Genomic DNA, 13,942 nt, shown 5'->3' with positions numbered 1-13,942 from the left:
TATTTGCTTCTCCCTGGTGTTTTATGATTTTCTTTATGCCCATTGCCTTACTGAGCAAAAAATATCCAGCTACCACCACTTTTCACAGTGCTTGCTGGTTCAGTGGGAAAATGTGTTCCATGCTATTGTCCTCAAACTCCCTGACTGAAATAAAGATTTTTATTAAAAAAAAAAAAGAAAGGTAAGTAGATGAGGTCAATAAGAGGGCTCACTGATGAAATAAGCTGATTGGAACATTGCACTAAACCTTCCAGTTACAGAAATACAAAATATATATTCAGCCTTCTGTGCTGAGCAAATAATTGACTGTTATTCCAATTTTAAAAGCAACGCATGCATGAACTTTTTATTAATCAGACTAATTTTCTTTAACATTTCCAACACTGCACAGACGGTACCATCCTTCAGAGCCTACTCATGACCATATTTCAAGAAAGACCTGCAGGAAATTACCCCTGCTTATGGTGGAATAATATTAAACTGCCCATTCTGCTGTGAAACAGTGGGTTTGATCAGTTGACACGAACACTATGCTTGTTGCTGATTTGAAGATGCAATTTACACAATAAACCAAAACAAAACCTGATCCCCATCTCTTCCCTCAGTTCCAGCTGCTGACTAATATTAAGATTTACAGTTTCTCTTTTGTGCCCATCTAATCACTGTTAGTAACAGCACTGTGTTATAATATGGATATGTTCTGATACGATGGTGTACAAAGACTACAGTCATATTATCCCTACACTGATCTGAACTCTAGGAATTTTACAGTTAGCAGGGTTGGGTTATTTAGCTAACACTTTACTAATTTTCCCTTCTCTAGGACTAGGTACTTGTCTTTAAATGTGAGCTAGAACTTCAAGGCAAGCATTTGAAAAATCCATAGTTGTCACATAGTAGTAGGAAAGAAACACTGTCTTTATTCCAGATAAAGATGTGCTATAATGTTTTAGAACCAACAACAGTAAATACTGGTGTCTGAGGATGTCTGCTCCACATAAGAGCCTCCCTCCACTGCTTACAAACATATTGATGCTGAAAAATATTTTCCTGCCCTTATAGCAGCAGCCTTATTTGTACCAAAACGGGCCCATAAGTATGATTTCCCATTTCAAGGTGGAGCTTTATTTCAACTTGCTTTATTTCCATTGACAATACTATATTTTCCTACGCATTCAAAGTTGCTTGTTGCATTGTGAATTTCCTTTAAGTAAACTGAAAGGATGTGAAATTTGCTATGATGCCACTGGAGTGCCATATATAGTGACACTTGCAGTGTTTGACTGTATTGCCCCTTTCAGCACAGAACCAAACAGAAAGCCTTATTTCATCAGTTTTTGGCTATTACACCTAGAAAACACAAAAACCAATTGCCTGATGATTTGTTCAACTGAAAACACTCAAGAGAATGCATTCAGAAATATAACATTGTGTCAGTATTTTATAAAGTCATTGTAGCTCTGCAGAAGAAAAGAATTTACTTAGCTACTTGAAATCAAGTTTCCTTTGCAGTACAGATGAACACCAAATGTCTGGATGTTAATCAAAACCTGAAAAATAGTTTTCTAACAGACCTAATACAGTCAAAATCTATGATTCTTGGCAGAGAACCTAATGAAAAGAGAGAGGGGGACAGACAGGACTTGAAAATATGTATTTGTATATCAAAATGTCCCATAAAAACAGAGCTCAGACCCATCCTTGGAGACAATATTTGTACAAGGTTCCAACGTGTGGATTTCTTTACTACTATACAAAGCATTCACCTCTTGACCTCCCTTTCTTCTGGCAAAACTACACTTCTATTCAGAGGAACTATTTATTAAAGTAGCAAGCAGAAGAAGAAAATTAAACAACCAACATACACCTGCTCACTATTGCCTATTACTTAAATATTTTTTTATAGTAATAAAAATTACAGTACAAAAAGTACAGTATCTTGTGCCACTTCCTTTTTAGCTTCATTTTTGATAAAATGCAAATATTTGTCTATTGAGTAATTTTATTAATAGTATCTCTGGAAGCACACACGAGCTGTTAATAAAACCTGGTTACAGATTTTAAAACAAAAATAGCATCGTGTTGCTCTCACCTACTGCTTTCAGGAAAACCATAATTAGAACTATGGGGAAATAAATTCCTTCTCCCTATTTTTAAACTTGACTATTTGATTATCTGGTATTGACCTAAATTAACCTAAACTCAGAATGTAGTTGATCACAATTTGTGGAGCCTTGCTTTTCTGAAATTCCCTGTAGTAACAAAATCTATAGGTGCTATTTTGTGTAACAGTGTGTATAACAATATTAGATATTGCAATATCCACAACATGCACATAGATAAGACCTCAGATTTGTGCATTTCCTTGGTTTTCACTTCTTCACCACACTGTTCATTTTTCTCTCCTAGCCATAGACTTTTCTTTCCAAACCACCATGTAAGAAATCCATTATGTAGATGCAGTTATCTTAACTGATAAAAAAATTACTGAAGCATAAAGGTGGACCCTGCAGAGACTGCAGTGAGCTGGGACTCCTTCAGCTTTCCTGCAGCTACACATGCACATTGCCTTGTCCCTGCTGTGACAAAGTCTGCTTCCACATGGCAAAGTCAGGTTTCACGCTGTTAAGAGCAGTTAGGAAGGCAGGCTACTGAAGCTGCTCCACAGGAGAACCAGCAAGGATATTTTCATAGAAGCCAGCCACTCTCAGAACTGCTAATTTCGCTTTGTACAAATTGATACTCTTCTGCCTTTTCAAATGGCCAAGAGCAAAACTAAAATAAATAAATAATGACATAGAAGAAATGCTACCTTCTGTTCTGTGACTTCACCCCTTCTGTAGCAGAGACAAAATTAGGCAGCGCCACCACCCTCCAACCTCTCCTCCTTATCCAGTACTACTAATTGTTGCAGTGTGTTTTGTTAAGTTATTAGGTTGGTTTGTTCCAATCCCCTTCTGTCTGAAAATGGTTCTGCCCCAGGTCTCCCTTCCCGCCTTTGGAGCTGTCTGTCTCCCTGGCTCCACCCCAGCCAACAATGTATCCCCTAAACTCCGCCCTGGTTTCCCTGGAAACCCCTGTATTTTTTTCTTCTGATCCCTCCCCGGTGCCCCGCCAATCACTCTCACTGCCCGCCCTTACTGCTAGAATGTTCCAGCAGGGGAGTTCGATGGTTGGCTGAGGAACCGGGGCCCCTCCCCAGAATGGTTCCCGTTGGTGTTGCCCACGTGTCAATCCCTTGGACCCCCCTCCCCACTGCGCCCCCATTGGCCCAATACCTGGCACCTCCCTTGTTCTCCCTACCTCTTAAAACCTACTGTTATCCCCTCCTCCTTGTCTTCTTGTGTGGGCCCCTGTGGCATTCGTTGAAGTCTGGATTAAGCCGCAGTTGGAGTCCGCCGTCTTCTTTCCGCTGGTTGCAGCCTTTACCAGACTCTGTCCTGCACAAGGCGTGCCTACAGCCGCAAGCTGGGCACTGCCTCAGGCGCTATCCCGAAGCCGGCTATCGGGAGAAGGGCCCCTCGTGCTGCTGGCAGTGGTGGAGCCAGCCGGACGCTGACAATTCAGTCGCACTGCTGCAACTAATGGCATTTATTCCATGGGAAAGATCAGTTTTTGCACTTAGGTGTTTACATTGAAGGCAAGACACATTACCTAAGTTGTCAAAAGAAAACTGGAAGTTGTGGCTGCTGAGAAGGGGACAGCTGAGACTTACAGGACCCAGAGGGGACATTGAAGCTGGTATTTTATGCACCCAAGGGGCAGTTAAATCACTTGTCCTTGAAGAAGGGGTACATTTACACTTAAGGACAGTAGAAATTTTGATAACTAATTTGGGAAGATGTATTTTTAAAGTAAGTAGCCAACCACCACATCCCCAAACAAATCCTTCCCACGTTACTATTAGGGTGAAAACAAAACTTCAAGGATTTACAGGAGCAGTCAAAGTTTATCTCAGTATCATGTTGCTTATTAAACTGGAAACAAAGCAGCTCTTAGCAGTATCAGAAAAATCATTTTATATTAATGCATCGCTTCCATACTGCATCAAAATTCATTTTATTATTCACATGAACTTATCTAGAGAAAACCCTCATATCACTCAAAATTAGAGAAATGGAAACACTTGTCCTGAACAAAGCACCAAACAATCCCTGAGTAACATGGAACAGAGCAAGTGTCAGAATAACTGTGAAATGAACTAGAGGTTTTCTTCCTAAGCAGACAATGACACATTATTTGAAGGATTGCACAGAGAAGTAAGCAGGCCTTTGACCTCTCGGTTCTTTAAAAAAAAATCTTCAGTTTATAAAGGACCTTTTTTATTCAGCAAACATATTTTTTCAAAAAAAAAAGTTTGCTTAGGGAGGAAATAGAAATAAAAAATGCAGAAGAGAGCACATTTTTCTAGAATACATCGTCAATGCTCATTTTTTCCACTTGTTTACAGAGTACTCAATGACTGAACTGTACAGTACAGCCTCTCAAAAAGGCAGGCTCTGAGACCATGTACAAAATCAAAAATAAGAGTCTGAAAACTTGATCATAGTGCAAAAGCTTTAGATAAATGTTGCTTGTGACAGGACAGGACTGCATCCCATGACCCAGAAGATCTATGGTACTGCTTTGTGTCTGGAACAAGCACTACCCATGCAAAACACCTGTTTGGATGCATTTTATTATTAGCATTTGACCTACTCGGGCATTTGGGGAGTAAAACAATGGTGGATATCTTCAGTTCATGTATTCAAAGGCAATAATACATAATAAACATTACTGATGGTGAAAAATAGTAAACTGGCTATCAGCTTGGTCTTTGATAGAAGAGATTCCTTTGTTAAGGACAAAGGGTTACAGACACTTTAAAATAAACCATAGGAATTAGGACTAAACAGATCACCCGGACAGTTTGTGTTAAAACAAAACCAGGTTCTTTTAAATAAAACTAACATCAATTGAATACTGTCTTATCTTTGTTGAGCAAACACTTTACCTTTTGATTTATATTAAGAATCTTCTAAACATATGGTTTTGTCTTCAGAGAGAAAAGAAGCACTCAGAAGCGCTGAATCTGGCCTCCACATCCAATTTTCTCTCATATTCCATAATGATATATTACCAGACATACATATTTAAAATAGCTAATTTAAGAAAACCAGAAGCAGAGCCACTTAGACTATAATTCTAACACTGTCTGAGAATTTTTCTAACAAAACTTTTTTTTTTTTTTTAAAAGAAATTAACGTGCATGGTGAATTTCAAATATTAAAACATCTATCTCTTCCAACTATCCATATCCTCTTCTTTACCACTGTCAATGTTTTAATGCTTATTTTAAAAGCAACTTTAGAATCACTGAAAACCAATCCAATAGCCACAAATTAGCTCTGCAGGAAAACAAACTAACTACTGACAAAGTTCTGATTACAAACTGTTAAGAGAAGCAAGAGGGTTTGCCGTGCTCTGGTTATTTTTTTGTGGAAAAATGTTTTCTACAAATGTTTCATGTTAAATTTTATGCCTGCTAGCTGGTTACATTACCAGCAACCAAAGCTATCACTGACACTGTCTCAAAAGCCAAAAATGTATGAAAAAAAATCTCTAAATAGCATTTAAGGACCAAATGGTTTCCTCCAATGTCATTTAGGAATGTATTCCTGTCCTTAGCACAGGTACTCCTTTCCATCTGTCCCCTTGTTCTATTTTTCTGTGGTTTCTTAATTTAATTGTAGGTTATGTTTTGTCAGTGGCATTAATAGATGTCACTCTAGTTAAAACCTCAACTAAGAAGTCACACCACAGAAACAGGCATTTCCACATTCTTCTTTTACTAGAGACATTTTTTTCTTAAATGGTTTTACTGTGTATTGATGTCAATCATTATAACTCAGTTCACAAATTAAATATCAGTCAAAAGTTACAAAATCCATCTTCAAATGTATCTCTTTAAGACTATAAACTAGTAAAACATGCTTGAGAGTGAATGCCATATCCTAAAGGTTATAAATCACCAGGAGAGGAGAAAGGTGGCCATGTGTTTATGCCAGATTCATGAATGATGGCAGTACAGATTATAAATATTAAAATCCAAATATGCAGCACTAACAGCCATAGTCCCCAAACACATCAAAACCAAGGACAGTTCACAAAGGGCTAAAATAACTTTGGCTGGAACTATTTATTTACTTTAATCTGCAGAGCATGTCTTCAGATAGAATGAAATGAAGATAAATCAGTAAAGAAAATAAGACATTTATAATACACTGTGAAAAATCTGAAAAAAAAATCACTAAAACAATAGCTTTTGGAAAACTTGCATCTGCAGAAGGCCTTCTGGGCCTAAATCCAATACAAACCTGTCAGAAAATATTGATGAAAAATGTGCATTTACAATTGTAAATAAGACATGAATATGAAACCTAATCCTAAACTCAATTATTCCAAAAGGGAAAGGTTTGGTTGGGGTTTTTTTTATTATGTTATTCAGTTAGTTGATTTAATTAGACAGTTGTTTTGGTAAACAAAATTACTTCAGAAAGAAACTCCTCCAATGACCATTGACAAATCAAATGGACTTCAAAGTCTGTCACTGTGCTTATCTGCTTCATTCATAATAGCTTACTGAAAATACCTGTGAGGGCCCAGTATTATAGAAACCACCTTCCCAGAAAAGAAATGTGATCAAAGGAATTGTCAGATGGCATAAGGCCAGCCTTTCATATACTGCTCAAGGGATTCTTTCAACTTTGTCTTGAAACGCCCTCTGATACTCCACTGCAGATTCTAATCCAGCTCTGCCAGTGAAAGGTTAATGGAGTGCATCCTTAACACACAGGCACATCTTAGCATAGACTAACAAAATAAAAGCATATTTTCACAAAGTGGGGGTGCCCTTTTTCGCATGTTAAAGTAATACCAGGCCTTCTGCCATTCCCCAAATGCACTACAATCAAGCAGCTGCTCAACATGGATAAGCCTCAAGAAAACCTTTCTGATTAAACTCACTACATCAAAAGCTCAGCTGACACAGGTTAGCAAATGAGTTCAGTTGATGTTTTGGTGCTAGAATGAAAGGTCAAAAAAAAAAAATCCCCAAAACCCTGAAACAACCCAGCACAGAATATAAAATGCCAGAATTGCATAAGGAGGGAGAAAACACTGTAAAAGGATTGCCACAGTACTCAAGCAGCTGCAAGTCAGCTCAGTCTTCGTGAAGTCTGCTGCTTGACAGCAACTCAGAAGCTGGACAATTTTCAGCACAAAAAAAACCCCAAAAACAAACAAACCCAAAAAAACCCCAAAACAACTAAAGCAGGAAGAGAAATTAAGTTCCAGTGCAAACCAGTTCAGAAATAAAGTCTGTGAACTTCATGTAGCTGAATCAATAGGAAATCATGTTTATTCCAGCCAGCACTAGAGGTAGTACAAGCCACTGGAATGGGGAACTCTACAAGTAAGGCTAGGCATACTTGTAAAATGAGAAAACTCTACACTGTCTTGCTATGGTATTTCTCACTATTTAAACACTTCAGGTAGATACAGAGGAGAGAGATCAGCTAAATGCAGAAATAGAACACATTAACTTTCACTTGAATTTATAGTAACCAACACTTAAGCTACCCAAGTAGGCTGCTCTACTGCACTTTTTAGTAGGCTATTTAGGTTTGTACTAAAAAGTAAGCTGTAGTAAAAAGAAAGAAAAACAATTCTTTTAACTCCACTTACACTATCAGTAAAAAGATTATAAACATTTCTTCATGTAAACTTGGAGAATTGAAATGCAAAAAGCTTCTGCCTCAATATCTAAATTCCCATTATCACATACAAACAACTGTGAGCCTCTGCAACTTGAACTGAGATTCCAAGTTGACCCCTCAGATTCAGAACATCAAACTAAATGTGTCAAGGGCTGATCTTAAGTCTAAAATCAACAAGAATTAAATTTATCCATCCACCAGGACATGGAAAGATAAATTTCTGAGCTGTAAACAAATCTCTCAGAAAGTATATGCTTTTTAGTATTACAGGACAGGAAAGGCCCAGCAAATTCCAGTCCAGTCCCCAGCCATGAGAAGTGCATAATTTGCTGTCTTTTGTAAAGCAATCACACTCCTTCCCTAAGAGTGCTTATGATTTTGCTCTGATTGAAAAACCATTGCAGAACCTTGCTGCTCTAACAATTAGGAACCTTCTTTTAATTCCCAGCTTGAATTTATTCATAGTCAGCTTACACCCATTAGTTCTTGTGCCAATATTGTCCTTTAGCTTAAATAGCTCCTCTCCTTCCCTGGTGTTTACCTCCCTCAAGAATTTAATTTCATTCAATTACATTTCTTAGGACTAATTGCTTTAAAATGAGAGGACACACTTTATAAAACTATCAATGGCACATTCCATAAGGAGAAAAATCAACTTCTCTAGCAATTAAATATCCACAGAATATGAAAAGTGCACAGTAAAGCACTTATAAGCCCATGGAAAACTTGTATTATTCCAGGATGTAAGAGAGACATGATGACTGCAAATGAAGATATTACAAGCTGTAAGATGAGAAGCTTTATAAGCATACTGGAATGAAAAAGAATTCTTATGAAAAAATAAATTTATTTTTCAGCACTCTTGCAGAAGGACTTTAAGCTTTAAAATCCTTTGAATGCTCATTTCATTTACCACTCTGCAAAATTGGAAAAAAAACTCCAAACATAGCAAAACTCACAAAGCAATAAAATGAAATACTCAGAACCATAGAAAAAAGGTGCAGTATTTTATATGCTTTTTAAAGGTTAAGGATAATTTTAATTTCACTGGGTCAACTTCCAGTGCCACTTTGGCTTCTCTTGATAGTTCCTAAAAAGGTCAAGACTAAGTGCTTCTTGATCAACCCATGCTCATGAAAAACCACATTATCTTTTTAGCAAAGAAGAATGTATTTTACAGAGCAGTTAGACTGTGTTTAGTGATTCTTAGGCTGCGCCACATTATTGATTGAAACAGCGTTTATGTCCATATTTCAGAACTACACACCTTTTAATCTCAGGAAATTTTATGTTAGCAAATAATTTGGCATACATTGTAGCTTAATTGAACTAAAAAGAAAAGGTTTTTATCTTATATTAATTTCCACTCTCTGCCTACAATATGCAGTGATATAATAGGAGTGATATAAATTCAAATTTAATTTTCATACTAATAACCTGATGTTATCAAACACCTAATATTAGCTTGAACTCATTAATTTACACTTGTAAGAGGCATAACATGTTACTAACTCAAGATATTAGGCAGATGAATTACAGAGAAAAGCCAGAGCTCCACTTCACTCTACTAATCAAGAGTTATCTATTTCCTCAAGCCAGAGGAGTAAACAGGCCAATGAATTAACAGGAAGTTTCCCCACCTTTTTTTGTAAAATGAAAATTAGCTTTTTTCCCCTCTTAATGAAGCAAGCCAATATCCCCTCTCTTGCATCTGAAGTGTGGCCCACTTCAGGAAGTTCAAGGTTGTGAATTAAAGAAGTCTTCCAGAAAAAGAACTCACAGAAATCTTTAGAGAAATTTGGTGGTTTCATATTTGTCTAACTCCAGTTCTTCAAGATTCTATTCAGACTATACTAATTGTATACAAAAATCCAGAAATGTCAGTCTAAAAGTCTGAAGAAAGGAAAATCAAAACATGGATCGCTTTTCAATTTTTTGTATGCCAGAAATACAACATATGTTCCACACAACGCTAAAAGTGAACCCAAAACACAGGTATCACTGATGAAAATTATAACAAAAATTTGATGACATCACCACCAGAAAATCATTGAAACATCAAAATATTTTAATATTTCACTATGATAAAGGACTTCACTCAAACCAGAACATACAGTGCAGTATCAACTTATTTCTAAACCCTGGAGGTAGAAACACTTCCACTCATTGCATGAAGTGCTGGTTTTTGATTTTTATTTTGTGAATTTCCCAGTACAATTTCAATTATTGCTGCTAGGGGAGGAAAAAAATTCTCTTATCTGTTGGGATATGAACCTTTAGTGGGTCACTGTTTCCAGTGAATATTCTGAACAGTTCTCATATCTACAACATACAGGAAAACCATCATGATTTTGCTAAGAAAGAATGTAATGATTAATTATCCCCTATAGACAGTGTATAAGCATTCAAATGCATTTTAAAAAAAATCAGGTTAGCAAAAATTCACTACTACTTAGTAAGAAGTACAAGATCTGAATTATTTAGCTTTTTGCCTCTGAAGAAAGGATTATGAAAATACGGAAAAGAACACCTGAACTTCTACCCACCTTACTGCAGAAACCCAGTTCATGAAGATCAGATCCATATGGGATCCAGGTTTCAATTCTTTCAACTGAACTTTATGAGCTTGATTTTGCCCCTATCTCAACTTAGTTTCACACCAAAAGTTCCATTATCAATATTCTTCTTAACAGAAGCCATGGCTCACAATGAAACCACTGTCCTGTCTTGATTTTGGCATTGATCATTCCTTTTAGCCACTTGATGATACTTGTTTTCTTAATCATCAGCTTTTCCTTCTATTTCTGTTTTCTTAATCTGCTGCTTTGCTTTCTATTTCAACACATCATCCTAAGGACACTGCCAACCATTTTAATTTTAGTAGCTATCAACACTGATTTCACATATCTCTTTAATCCTTCCAAAATTGCACATTATATAACATAAAGCAGCTGCACCCATTCAGTTCATGTACTAGGAGACCAACACCCAACACCAAAAGACTGGGAAGTTAACAAAAAAAGCAACCACCTGCTAACTTCTCCTGCTATTACTAAAAAAAGGTGTTTACCTAACCTGAAAGAAAAGACCTTCTTTGTTATTGAAAAAAAAACCCAAAACAATTTTCTCTGCACTGCAATGTTTCTAAAACCTCTGCACATATTTTTTTTTCCTTTCCCTGGTAGTTAGGGGGGAAGGGGTGGGGGGGAAAGAAAAAGGAAAGAAAAGTGAGTAAAACACTGGTAATTTGTTTAGCTAGTGATGCAGGCTGTTCTCCAATCAAATTTTGTTTCCCCAAGGAAGATATCAGTTTTAAATTACACTGCAAGAAGGCAAAAGAAAGGAAGCAAACAATCAAAACCTTCCCAGGAGGGGTAGGAGTAAGGCAAGAACTCCAGAGATCCTATTTAATAAATAAACACCTTCATTTTTGTAAGTTAATTTCACCACAGGAAATAAGTTTAGTTTTAATTATATTGCCTTGTGTCATGTTTTATAAAAGGTACATGAGGCTCATTGACTTTCTCTTATTATTAAAGCCTTTTTTATGCTAGAGAGACGCTGCATGTAGATTAAGTCTCAGTAGAGCCCTAGCTCAGTGCAAAGTGATGTAAGATGCAACAGTTTTATTGTTATCCCACACCTGTGACAACTACTGAGAATAAAAACAAAAAGTCATTGCAGACAACTTTTTTTTTCCCCAAAACACCCAACTAGACATAAGAAAATGTTAAAAATACACCTGTATGCAAAAAAGACAAAATACGTCATCCAGTCAAAGCCTTTGCTTGCACAGATGTAGGAGACACACAGAATCTCAAAAATCCAGAAGCCAAAACAGCAATACAGGAATAAATAAAATTTTAAAAATTAAATTTCCAAACCCAGAAATTCCAGAGGAAACTAAATTTGCTTCTGAAGTTCAGACACAATGAGAGAGACATATTAGAATTAGAATTCTGGCTGGAGCTTGGAGCAATGGCTGGAAAATTGTGGAGCAGCTCCAGTGCTACTGATATGTAGAAAAAAGAGTTTGGTGTGTGTCCATTCCTGTTTTTAAAGTGACCCAGCTCATCCTTGATGCCTCAAGTTTTAGGTTTTATATTTTTCAGATTCTGTGGTGTTTTAGTGTGTAGCTCTGAGCTTCATATGAGGGGATGGTGAGCTCTCTTCACAGAGTAGGGAGAAAAAACAATTTCTTCTCTAGCTGGGGACCAAGAACAAATGATCCAAATTTCAGGCTCAAGAGCATAAATAATGTGGACTGAAGAGAGAAAAACAAGAAGGATGGGACTCCATAAGCTAAAGCTATAACTGGACAATTAACTCCAACATGCAAATGGCCCAGAACTTACAAAAGTGAGAGACCTTGTGACCAGTTGTCCATTTTGTGCCCATTTTTGTTCATCTTGGGTGTAGCCCTGGCTGGGCTCTTGCGCCACCCAAGGTGAATCCATTGAGGCCTCCTAATAAATCCCTGCTTTATTCTTTAACTCTCTCTAGCCTCTGTTCTAGGTCAGCCTTCAGAAGGCATCACCCTCCCTTCCATGAATCCAGAGTAAAACACACAAGATTCATTCACTTCCCAGGTTGTCACATCTCAGAGACAGTAAAACAGACAGCAGAGACTGATGCAAAGAACTTAGGGAATGCATAATTTTTGGGTCACCTAGGACAACACCCTATGGCATCCAGTCTGTGAATGCAGCAAACTATGGGAAATTCTGAGCTCTATTTTGAATGCTTTAGTAGGCAAAAAATAATTTTCACATCACTGCCTTTTTTTCAATTTATTTTGGGCAAAGCAGAATCATGATACCACCAAGACTTTTTCCCCTCCCCAGTCTCAGAATTTTTCACTTCAACAGCAGTTCCCATCCTGCTACTTCTGGTTTAGTGTCAAATGTTTGGAAATACTGCCAGCTATTTCTAGATGCCTGCTGTGACCAACAGGTAGCTTGTTCTGTGGTCTGCTGAGGAAAACTTGTATATATTGATAAATTTCTGAAGATTTTTCTAGTTTTCTACTAGTATGACTGTTGAATAGCACATAAGCACAGAGCAATTTCTTTGGCTTCCAGAAGAATAAGATAACACATCCCTGTTAAGATGAGTTAAAACCACAGAGCACATGAGAAGTTAGTTTATATTCCAGTCTGCTTTTTTCTTATGCAAAGGGGGCATGAACTTCTTCTGCTGTCAGCCTAACACCTTTCTGGAATAAGCAATCATTTTGGGAAGGGGTAAAACTCTTACACAGCCCTAACAATCTTCAATGAGATGTAAAATCCTGAAAAACTCTTTTCACGTGCTTTTTACACTGCTGCAGAGGATTTTTCACCTCAGTTCCCATTATCAACATCACAGGATCTATAAGAACAGGTTAGAAAGTTTTAAAAAAACTTTCTAGGTTTCTAGAGATTCTAGGTTTGCTACAATCTCTAGTGGTCATTACCTAACACATCTACTCCCAGTTGGCTCATCCTTCTCTAATGCCTATGTGCAAAGTTTGCAACTGAAAATTAAATACATACAGTGTTTCATTGCCAAGCTGTCTGACACTCATTCCTCAAGTTGTTTGCCCTTCATACAATTCAGAGAATCAAGGCTTTGATTCAATTCTTTATAGTAAAACATTAAAAATGCCCTTTAAGTACTCTTCCTCATACTCATTAATAATCACTGAGTAATTCTGGTGTCTGAATGACAAGAAGTAAGGCAATATTTTAAGAGAGTTTGGCATCCTCATAAGACTAGGATGAGCTAATAAGTAATTAACAATAATACAATATTTTTAGAATTTCAAAGGACATCTACTTTCTTCCATCTACTTACTGATGGAAGAAATAAAGGGACGCAGACATTTACTAAAACCTCACTCTTTACACATTTACTAAATTCTCACTCTGATGTCAAGGAGGAAACTCCAAAATGCATTTTGGAATTTTGAATGCTACACTGCTGACACACAGTGAAATTTGAAAATTTGAAATTTTAAAACCCCTATGCTCCTGAGAGTAAACCAGTTACCTTTTATTATCCATGGTGGTGCTCTTAAGAAGTGGAGTCAACTTTTTAAATAAATAGGAATTTACTTAGAGCTGTCAAAACCCAGTGAATTTTGAATGCAGAATTGACAACTTTTAGCATTGAAGCATGCTGTCTGTACTGCAACATTAATTCCA

Source organism: Agelaius phoeniceus, chromosome 4, assembly GCF_051311805.1.
Source record: "Agelaius phoeniceus isolate bAgePho1 chromosome 4, bAgePho1.hap1, whole genome shotgun sequence".
Lineage (NCBI taxonomy): Eukaryota > Metazoa > Chordata > Aves > Passeriformes > Icteridae > Agelaius > Agelaius phoeniceus.
This window is presented reverse-complemented; position numbering follows the sequence as displayed.